The sequence below is a fragment of the Cucurbita maxima genome, unplaced genomic scaffold (assembly GCF_002738345.1).
Source record: "Cucurbita maxima cultivar Rimu unplaced genomic scaffold, Cmax_1.0 Cma_Scf00071, whole genome shotgun sequence".
NCBI lineage: Eukaryota > Viridiplantae > Streptophyta > Magnoliopsida > Cucurbitales > Cucurbitaceae > Cucurbita > Cucurbita maxima.
This window is the reverse complement of record NW_019272087.1, coordinates 454,185-466,557: the sequence shown is the minus strand read 5'-3', so window position 1 is coordinate 466,557 and position 12,373 is coordinate 454,185.

The window sequence follows — 12,373 nt, the reverse complement described above, 5'->3', positions numbered from 1 at the left end:
TTTTTGTTTTTTTAAGGTGGGGTAGAAATATATTGAGAAAGTGGATGGATGTTGTATGCTAGATTTGTGAAAACTATTGGGTACTAATTTATGTTATCCAATCACGAAAAAATTATGTTTTTTATTAAAATAAATCTCATCCAGTCACTTATAACAATAAGAAGGGATAAGATCAGATATTTATTCATATAATTCCTATTTATTAAATGCATAACTCATCAATAAAAATGGGTAAAGTAGCTTTTAGGTAAAAAAATAATTAAATGCAAATGCTAAACAGTTGATGTAATTTCCAAGTTAGCCTGTAAGCCGATGGTAGTCGATGTAGTGTCTGCAGAACTTCCACTTTCCTTTCAAATCGAGTATGAAACCATTGAGTTAGGCATGAGGTTGGTTAGGCATGTGCTACTTAATAGTTTGTTTGATTGGCCTACCCAATGGCTCTGTCCTATAGGAGGGCGTTGATCATTCCATGGAAGCATGTAGAAGGTTGTGGGTTCAACTCCCACTATGATCGACTAAAATGTTAGCCCTTCATTTGGAGAACACATATCCTCGCTAAAGTCTCTTTATGCATTCATAAATATGGTAAATTGACCCAGCTCTAGTTACGAACAACCTGTGAATGATCGACTTAATAATCATGGTTATATCAAATGGACAGAAATATATCTATCTATAGTGAGGGGAGTGCAACTACACAGAAATATATCTATCTATATCTATAGTGAGGGGAGTGCAACTACACAGAAATATATCTATCTATAGTAAGGGGAGTGCAGGGGAGTGCAACTACACAGAAATATATCTATCTATATCTATAGTGAGGGGAGTACAACTACACAGAAATATATCTATCTATAGTAAGGGGAGTGCAACTACTAGGCAATAATGGAATGCCTTAGTAGTTAACGAATTTTTGTTAACAAGGTTAATTAGTTTAACCGGTTAATCTTGGATCGTTGGAGCCCATGATCTATAGGTCCAAGTGAGGGGAGTGCAACTACTAGGCAATAGTGGAATGCCCTAGTAGTTAACGAATGTTTGTTAACAAGGTTAATTAGTTTAACCGGTTAATCTTGGATCGTTGGAGCCCATGATCTATAGGTCCATTAGGTTAGTTTAACCTGTTAATCTTGGATCGTTGTTAACAAGGTTAATTAGTTTAACCGGTTAATCTTGGATCGTTGGAGCCCATGATCTATAGGTCCATTAGGTTAGTTTAACCTGTTAATCTTGGATCGTTGGAGCCCATGATCTATAGGTCCAAGTGAGGGGAGTGCAACTACTAGGCAATAGTGGAATGCCCTAGTAGTTAACGAATGTTTGTTAACAAGGTTAATTAGTTTAACCGGTTAATCTTGGATCGTTGGAGCCCATGATCTATAGGTCCATTAGGTTAGTTTAACCTGTTAATCTTGGATCGTTGGAGCTCATGATCTATAGGTCCAAGTGAGGGGAGTGCAACTACTAGGCAATAGTGGAATGCCCTAGTAGTTAACGAATGATTGTTAACAAGGTTAATTAGTTTAACCGGTTAATCTTGGATCGTTGGAGCCCATGATCTATAGGTTCATTAGGTCCGAGTGAGTTCGAAGTGTTCGAATTCAAATTAGGGAGAATGCGCTACATATATAGGTTCATTAGGTCCGAGTGAGTTCGAAGTGTTCGAATTCAAATTAGGGAGAATGCGCTACATATATACGATATATCTTTTTTTTTTATTTACGAATTAAACAAAAAGTGGTTAGTGGGTGAAAATTTGGTTTCCATGCTTGCCAAATAAACCCCACAAATCGAATTTCACCGCTGTCCAATTTCGAGTTCCGATAAACTACGGAAAGAAAACAACTAAAAATCGCCGTTGCTGAGGATCGAACCCGGGTCACCTGCGTGACAGGCAGGAATACTCACTACTATACTACAACGACTCATAAAAAATAAATTATTTCTTAACGCTTCAGATTTTACCAATCGTCTTTAGAAAAAGCGATCAATTGTCAACGCTCTAGATTTTATAATCGAAGATTCGGAACAAGTAATCCAATTTCAAATCCGGTGAAAATTGTCAAAAGAAAATTAAACTTATTATTGTCGGGGTTCCAACTCAAGTCTCTCGAGTGACAAACGGGAATACTCACTACTGTATCACATCGACCTCTGAAAAATATATTATTTGTAAACACATAGGAGTCAAAGGAATTCAATCCCGAATTTCAAATTCAAAAAAAAATTAAAAATAGTCTGCTGCGGCGGATAAAACTCGCAGAAATACTCACCACTCTACAACGACGACTTTGAAAAATATAATATTTGTTAACACACCATATTTTATCAATCACCGTTACAAAAAGTAATCCAATTTTGAATCCAACTTAAATTGTCAAAACAAGATTAAACTTGTTATTATTCAGGATCAAACTCAGGTTACTCGAGTGACAAGCAAGAATGTTCGCCCTTGTATTACCACGACCTCTGGAAACATATTATTTGTTAACACCCTACCCAAGATTTCATAACCCATTTTTTAGCCGACTTTCTTTTCAAACTACCATTTGTTGGGGATTGAACCCAAACTACCGGCATGACAGGTTACACCAAAGATTATGATTTCCTAAACAATTTTTTAGCCGACTTTCTTTTCAAACTACTATTTTTGGGGATCGAACCCAAACTAGTGAGATGACAAGTTCACCGTTATCCAATTTAAAGTTTCGTTAAAACTACGGAAAGAAAACAACTAAAATCGTCATTGTTGGGAATCAAACCCGAGTCACATTCTTGACAGGGTGGAATACTCACCACTATATTACAACGACTCATAAAAAATAAATTATTTGTTAACGCTCCAGATTTTACCAATCGTCTTTAGAAAAAGTGATCCATTGTCAACGCTCTAGATTTTATCAATCCAAGATTCGGAACAAGTAATCCGATTTCAAATCGGGTGAAAATTGTCAAAAGAAAATTAAACTTATTATTGTCTTGGTTAAAACTCAAGTCTCTCGAGTGACAAGCGGGAATACTCACTACTGTATTACATCGACCTCTGAATAATATATTATTTGTGAACACACGAGGGAAAAGAAATATGATCCCGAATTTTGTTGTTGGGGAACAAACCCAAATCAACCGGTTCACCAATACTGAATTTCGAATTAAAAAGAAAATTAAAAATCGTAACTGCATAGGATCAAACTCGTGGGAATAATCACCACTCTACAACCATGACTTTCGAAAAATATAATATTTGTTAACATACCATATTTTATCAATTGCATTTACAAAAAGTAATCCATATTTGAATCCAACTTAAATTTTCAAAACAAGATTAAACTTGTTATTATTCGGGATCAAACTCAGGTCACTCGAGTAACAAGACAAGAATGCTCGCCCTTGTATTACCACGACCTATGTTGACATATTATTTGTTAACAACCCACCCAAGATTTCATAAACCATTTTTTAGTCAAAATTTCTTTTCAAACTACCATTGTTGTGGATCAAACCCAAACTAGCCGGATAAAAAGTTCACCGTTATCCAATTTAAAGTTCCGTTAAAACTACGGAAATGTAACAACTAAAATCGCCATTGTCGGGGATCAAACTCGAGTCACGTTCGTGACAGGGAGGAATACTCACCACTATATTACAACGACTCATAAAAAATAAATTATTTGTTAACGCTCCAGATTTTACCAATCGTCTTTAGAAAAAGTGATCCATTGTCAACGCTCTAGATTTTATCAATCCAAGATTCGGAACAAGTAATCCGATTTCAAATCGGGTGAAAATTGTCAAAAGAAAATTAAACTTATTATTGTCTTGGTTAAAACTCAAGTCTCTCGAGTGACAAGCGGGAATACTCACTACTGTATTACATCGACCTCTGAATAATATATTATTTGTGAACACACGAGGGAAAAGAAATATGATCCCGAATTTTGTTGTTGGGGAACAAACCCAAATCAACCGGTTCACCAATACTGAATTTCGAATTAAAAAGAAAATTAAAAATCGTAACTGCATAGGATCAAACTCGTGGGAATAATCACCACTCTACAACCATGACTTTCGAAAAATATAATATTTGTTAACATACCATATTTTATCAATTGCATTTACAAAAAGTAATCCATATTTGAATCCAACTTAAATTTTCAAAACAAGATTAAACTTGTTATTATTCGGGATCAAACTCAGGTCACTCGAGTAACAAGACAAGAATGCTCGCCCTTGTATTACCACGACCTATGTTGACATATTATTTGTTAACAACCCACCCAAGATTTCATAAACCATTTTTTAGTCAAAATTTCTTTTCAAACTACCATTGTTGTGGATCAAACCCAAACTAGCCGGATAAAAAGTTCACCGTTATCCAATTTAAAGTTCCGTTAAAACTACGGAAATGTAACAACTAAAATCGCCATTGTCGGGGATCAAACTCGAGTCACGTTCGTGACAGGGAGGAATACTCACCACTATATTACAACGACTCATAAAAAATAAATTATTTGTTAACGCTCCAGATTTTACCAATCGTCTTTAGAAAAAGTGATCCATTGTCAACGCTCTAGATTTTATCAATCCAAGATTCGGAACAAGTAATCCAATTTCAAATGCGGTGCAAATTTTCAAAAGAAAATTAAGCTTATTATTGTCGGGGTTCAAACTCAGGTCTCTCGAGTGACAAGCGGGAATACTCACTACTGTATTACACCGACCTCTGACAAATATATTATTTGTTAACACACGAGAGAAAAAGGAATCAAATCCCGAATTTCGTTGTTGGGAAACAAACCCAAATCATCCGGTTCACCACTACCGAATTTCGAATTCAAAAGAAAATTAAAAATAGTCGCTGCGGAGGATAAAACTCGTGGGAGTACACACCTTTCTACAACGACGACTTTCGAAAAATATAATATTTGTTAACAAACCATATTTTATCCATCGCCGTTACAAAAAGTAATTCAATTTTGAATCTGACTAAAATTGTAAAAACAAGATTAAACTTGTTATTGTTCGGGATCAAACTTGGGTCACTGAGGGACAAGCAGGAATGCTCTCCCTTGTATTACGACCTCTGGAACATAATAACTCGAATGACAGGCGGAAATACTCCCTATTGTACCACTAAAACGACTCATAAAAATAAATTATTTGTTAACGCTCCATATTTTACCAATCGTCTTTAGAAAAAGTGATCCATTGTCAACGCTCTAGATTTTATCAATCGAAGATTCGGAACAAGTAATCCAATTTCAATTGCGGTGCAAATGTTCAAAAGAAAATTAAGCTTATTATTGTCGGGGTTCAAACTCAGGTCTCTCGAGTGACAAGCGGGAATACTCACTACTGTATTACACCGACCTCTAAAAAATATATTATTTGTTAACACACGAGAGAAAAACGAATCAAATCCCGAATTTCGTTGTTGGGAAACAAACCCAAATCATCCGGTTCACCACTACCGAATTTCAAATTCGAAAGAAAATTAAAAATCGTCGCTGCGCTGGATCAAACCCGGGGGAGTACTCACCACTCTACAACGACGAGTTTCGAAAAATATAATATTTGTTAACAAAACATATTTTATCCATGCCGTTACAAAAAGTAATTCAATTTTGAATTCGACTAAAATTGTAAAAACACTATTAAACTTGTTATTGTTCGGGATCAAACTTGGGTCACTGAGTGACAAGCAGGAATGCTCGCCCTTGTATTACAATGACCTCTGGAACATAATAACTCGAATGACAAGCGAAAATACTCCCCATTGTACCAGTAAAACGACTCATAAAAAATAAATTATTTGTTAACGCTCCAGATTTTACCAATCGTCTTAAGAAAAAGTGATCCATTGTCAACTTTCTAGATTTTGTCAATCGAAGATTCAGAACAAGTAATCCAATTTCAAATGGAGTGCAAATTTTCAAAAGAAAATTAAGCTTATTATTGTCGGGGTTTAAACTCAAGTCTCTCGAGTGACAAGCAGGAATACTCACTACTGTATTACATCGACCTCTGAAAAATATATTATTTGTTGACACACGAGAGAAAAAGGAATCCAATCTCGAATTTCGTTGTTGGGAAACAAACCCAAATCATCTGATTCACCACTACCGAATTCGAATTCAAAAGAAAATTAAAAATCGTCGCTGCGGGGGATCAAACACATGGGAGTACTCACCACTCTACAATGACGACTTTCGAAAAATATAATATTTGTTTAACACACAAGATTTTATCCATCGTCGATACAAAAAGTAATTCAATTTTGAATCTGACTAAAATTGTCAAAAAAAGATTAAACTTGTTATTGTTTGGGATCAAACTCAGGTCACTCGAGTGACAAGCAAGAATGCTCACCCTTGTATTACAACGACCTTGGAACATAATAACTCGAGTGAGAAGCGGAAATACTCCCCATTGTACCACTACAACGACTCATAAAAAATAAATTATTTGTTAACGTCCAGATTTTACCAATCATCTTTAGAAAAAGTTATCCATTGTTAACGCTCTAGATTTTATCAATTGAAGATTCGGAACAAGTAATCAAATTTCAAATCCGGTGAAAATTGTCAAATGAAAATTAAACTTATTATTGTCTGGGTTCAAACTCAAGTCTCTCGAGTGACAAGCGGGAATACTCACTACTGTATTACATCGACCTCTGAAAAATATATTATTTGTTAACATACAAGAGAAAAAGGAATCCAATCTCGAAATTCGTTGTTGGAGACAAACCCAAATCATCCGGTTCACCACTACCGAATTTTGAATTCAAAAGAAAATTAAAAATCGTCGCTGCGGGGGATCAAACTCGCGGGAGTACTCACCACTCCACAACGACTTTCGAAAAATATAATATTTGTTTAACACACAAGATATTTATCCATCGTCGACACAAAAAGTAATTCAATTTTGAATCTGACTAAAATTGTCAAAAAAAGATTAAACTTGTTATTGTTCGGGATCAAACTCATGTCACTCGAGTGACAAGCAGGAATGCTCACCCTTGTATTACAACAACCTTGGAACATAATAACTCGAGTGACAAACGAAAATACTCCCCATTGTACCACTACAACGACTCATAAAAAATAAATTATTTGTTAACGCTCTAGGTTTTACCAATCTTTCGGGGAGAACCAGCTAGCTCTGGGTTCGAGTGGCATTTCACCCCTAACCACAACTCATCCGCTGATTCTTCAACATTAGTCGGTTCGGACCTCGACTTAGTTTCACCCAAGCTTCATCCTGGTCATGGATAGATCACCCAGGTTCGGGTCCATAAGTAGTGACAATTGCCCCATGAAGACTTGCTTTCGCTACGGCTCCGGCGGGTTCCCTTAACCAAGCCACTGCCTATGAGTCGCCGGCTCATTCTTCAATAGGCACGCGGTCAGAGTCCTGGTCTCCTCCCACTGCTTGGAAGCTTACGGTTCCATGTTCTATTTCACTCCCCGATGGGGGTTCTTTTCACCCTTCCCTCACGGTACTACTTCACTATCGGTCACCCAGGAGTATTTAGCCTTGTAAGGTGGTCCTTGCTGATTCACACGGGATTCCACGTGCCCCATGCTACTCGGGTCAGAGCGTAAGCTAGTGATGCGTCTTTAGAAAAAGTGATCCATTGTCAACACTCTAGATTTTATCAATCGAAGATTCGGAACAAGTAATCCAATTTCAAATGCGGTGCAAATTTTTAAAAGAAAATTAAGCTTATTATTGTCGGGGTTCAAACTCAGGTCTCTTGAGTGACAAGCGGGAATACTCATTACTGTATTACATTGACTTCTGAAAAATATATTATTTGTTAACACACGAGAGAAAAAGAAATCCAATCCCGAATTTCGTTGTTGAGGAACAAACCCAAATCATCCGTTTCACCACTACAGAATTTCGAATTCAAAAGAAAATTAAAAATTATCGCTGCGGGGGATCAAACTCGCGGGAGTACTCACCACTCTACAATGACCACTTTCGAAAAATATAATATTTGTTAACACACAAGATTTTATCAATCGCTGTTACAAAAAGTAATCAAATTTTAAATCCGACTAAAATTGTCAAAACAAGATTAAACTTGTTGTTGTTCGGGATCAAACTAAGGTCACTCGAGTGACGAGCAGGAATGCTCACCCTTGTATTACTACGACCTCTGGAACATAATTGATGGTGTTAATATAACACATGCGGGGAAGCAATTTGGTTCTTAGGCACTTTTAGAACATCAATTATAGTAGATAACTAGCATGTTCATATGTATTAAAACTTAATGAACTTAAATACTAACCTTTTGTAGTTCAAATTCCTTTTAACTCCCGAATCGATTTCGAACCACTACTAGTGTCTTCTCCACTATCCTCCGGTCTTAGAACGGGATTGTGGAATTCGGTGAGTGACTAAACTTGGGAGGGATTTTGTATATATGAAGAGAGAGCTTGTGAGAATTTTCTCAAGGTCTTTTTCAAGGAAGAAGCTCATCCATGTACCATGATCACTCTATTTAAAGAGTCGTGTTTGCATGTTCATGCAAATTTGAGATCACCAATTTTGACACTCAAAATTCCACTCAAATGTTTGGGATTATGTGGCAAGCATGCATGTTTGAGTTTACCAAATTTTGACACTCAAAATTTGACTCAAACTTGTGGGATTTATTTGGCAAGCATGCAAGTTTGGTTAAACTAAATTTTGACACCTCAAAATTCCACTAGCATGGATTTTTCCATTAAATTAAGTCAACATTTTGACTTTCTTCATTTTAATTTGAAATTAATTTGAATAATTAATTTCAAATTAAAGTAACATTAAATAATTAATTAAACTATTTAATTAATATTTAATATTAGTTCAAATGCCAATCCCAATCAATTCCGACACATAATTGATTAAGATATTTAAATCTTATTTAAATATCTCAAATTCTCTCTTTTTGTTTAATTCGTAAATAAAACAAAAATGCAGTTAAATATATCGTATATATGTAGCGCATATTCTCTAATTTGAATTCGAACACTTCGAACTCACTCGTCACACTGTTCTATGGCTTAGTTCGATATGAGCTAGTAGAGGAATCTAATGGACCTATAGATCATGAGCTCCAACGTTCCAAGATTAACTTGTTAAACTCATTAACCTTGTTAACCAGCATTCATAAACTACTAGGACACTCCACTATAGCCTAGTAGTTGCACTCCCCTCACTATAGATATATTTTTGTCCATTTGATATAACCATGATTAGTAAGTTGATCCTTCACAGGTTGTTCGTAACTAGAGCTGGGTCAATTAGCCGTTTTACCCCTGAAATGGGAGGCCTATTTTGTCGGCGAACTCGAGCCACTCTCACCCATGAAAATCTAAGGATAATTCCGAATGAACAGGAGTTCATGGTTAGCTTAGGATTAAGATCGGGTTACCTAGGTCATCGAATGAAAAGAAAATCAGTCTCAACTGTAAACGACATTATAAAGAGAGAGTGATTTTCTTCATGGTCCAATCTTATGCAATACTCATTGCATACGACGCCCCCACTCACATGTCTCCACATGTACAATTTAGTGATCACATTGTTTATATCATATACAAAAGTGGGTCGCATCCATAGTGTCCCTAGAATAAGATACTCAACCTTATCCTTATACTGTAGATCATTTTGACTATATACTTCAACTTAATTCACTTTTATGTCTCTACATATAGTTCAAGTAATCATACTATAGCCAGAGTGTTCTTAGTTTATTGGATTTAGATTAATGATCGTAAAGTTCACTTTATTCAACAACAATCTTTACTGAACAAACATCAATAATAACGTTATTAAAAATAGAATATGTCTTTGTTTACAAACTATGAGTTTTAGGACATAAAACCCAACAAACTCCCACTTGGACTAAAACTCCAGTGAGGTTTTATAACGTTGAGTAGAGAGAGACATAAATACAATAAACTAGGGCATCACATACTCATGTCTTTTCTCCCACTTGCCCTAGATTACATAACTCGTAGTCCTAGACTCATTAGGTGCCCTTCAAACACTTTAGCCGTGAGGGGCTTTGTAAATGGATCAGCAATGTTCTGCTTCGAACCTATCTGTGTGACGATCTCATCTCCTCGTTGCACTATCTCCCTTATGAGATGATATTTGTGCTCAATATGTTTTCCTCGTTTATGGCTTCTTGGTTCTTCCGAATTTGCAACTGCTCCACTGTTATCACAATAAAGAGTGACGGGAAGATGCATATTTGGAACGACTTCCAAATCAGTTAAGAACTTCCTAAGCCATACAGATTCTTTCGCTTCTTCACAAGCAGCAACATACTCAGCCTCCATGGTGGAATCAACAATGCAACCTTGCTTTATGCTTCTCCATATTATTGCTCCTCCGTTCAGAGTGAAGACAGATCTTAATGTCGATTTCCTTAAATCTACATCGTCTAAAAATCTGAGTCAGTGTACCCTATAAGGATCAGATCCTTAGCACCGTACATTAGCATATAGTTCCTCGTTCTCCTAAGATGCTTGAGGATATTATTAACGGAAGTTCAATGAGCACGTCCTAGATTGGACTGATATCTGCTGACAATTCCCACAGCATAGCATATGTCAGGTCGGGTACATAGCATGGCATACATCAGACTACCGATTGCTGATGCATAGGGAATGTGTCTCATATTCTCAATTTCTTGAGGTGTCTTAGGACTTTGTTCCTTCGACAAATGAACTCCATCCCTGAAAGGTAATAATCCTTTCTTGGAGTTCTGCATCTTATATCGAATCAACATTTTGTCGATATACTATGCCTGAGACAATGCTAGTGTTTGGTTCTTGCGATTCCGAACAATTTGGATTCCAAGAACAAACTGAGCCTCTCCCAAATCTTTCATTTGAAATTGTGTCGCTAGCCAATGCTTAATGTCAGTCAGAAATCCCATATCATTCCCAATGCACTAAGAAAACTACTGTAGAGTTGACTATCCTTTTATAAACACAAGATTCGTCAACATTCTGTTTAAAGTCATAAGATTTGATCGCGGTATCAAACTTTATATTCCAGGATCAAGATGTTTGCTTCAACCCATAAATAGATCTTTTAAGCTTGCAAACCCTATGCTTGTGATCCTGTTCAATGAACCCCTCTGGTTGAGCCATATACATACTCTCTTCAAGAGATTGCCGTTTAGAAAGGTTGTCTTAACATCCATTTTCCAAATTTCATAATCGTAAAATGTGGCAATAGACAAGAGTATTCTAATCGATTTAAGCATAGCAACAGGAGAGAAGGTTTCTTCATAGTCCACCCCCTCTCTTTGGGTATAACCCTTTGCTACAAGTCGAGCTTTAAAGGTTTGTACCTTACCGGTTTGGTCTCGTTTTCTCTTATAGATTCATTTGCAACCAATAGATTTTACCCCATCTGGTTGATCTACAAGTTCCCAGACTGAATTGAAGTACATTGACTCCATTTCAAGATTCATGGCTTTGATCCACTAATCTCTATCTTCATCATTCATTGCCTGTTTATAGGTCAATGGATCCTCAACGCCATCATCAGGTATGATGACTTGTGTTTCTGTGAAACCCAAGTAACAATCGGGTTGAGTTATAACCCTCCCACTATGTCGAGGCATTCTCAACTCTTGAGAAGGATGGGATTGTCCAGAAGTGTCAGCTCCATCAACAACTCTTGTTGAAGAACCAGCTTGATCAACAACTCTTGTTGAAGAACCAGCTTGATCAACAACTCTTGTTGTATTATCAGTAGCTTCTTTCTAAATCTCACTTAATACTAGTTTGCTATGAGGTTGATGATTTCTTACATGGTCTTGCTCTAAGAATGTAGCGTTTGTTCATACAAACACTCTATTTTCTTGAGGGTCATAAAACAAACCACCTTTCATCTCTTTGGAGTATCCTACGAATAGACATAATTTTGAACGACGTTCTAAGTTCTTGGGGTTTTGTAACAACACATGTGCTGGACATCCCTAAATTCTGAAGTGACGTAAACTACATTTACACCCTTTCCATAACTCATAAGGTGTTTCTAAAACACTCTTAGTAGAAACCATGTTCAAAATGTATGTGGCAGTCTCCATTGCATATCCCCAAAACGGATCGGGTAATTGAGTGAAACTCATCATAGACCGAACCATGTCTAACAGAGTTCTATTTCTTCTTTCTGATACACCATTTTGTTGAGGCATACCAAGGGCTGAGAGTTGGGACCTTATTCCATGTTCTATCATATAGTCTTGAAATCCTAAGTCCATGTACTCTCCTTCTCGATCTGATCGAAGTGTTTTTATAGTTTTACCTAATATATTCTCAACTTCAGTCTTATACTCTCTAAATTT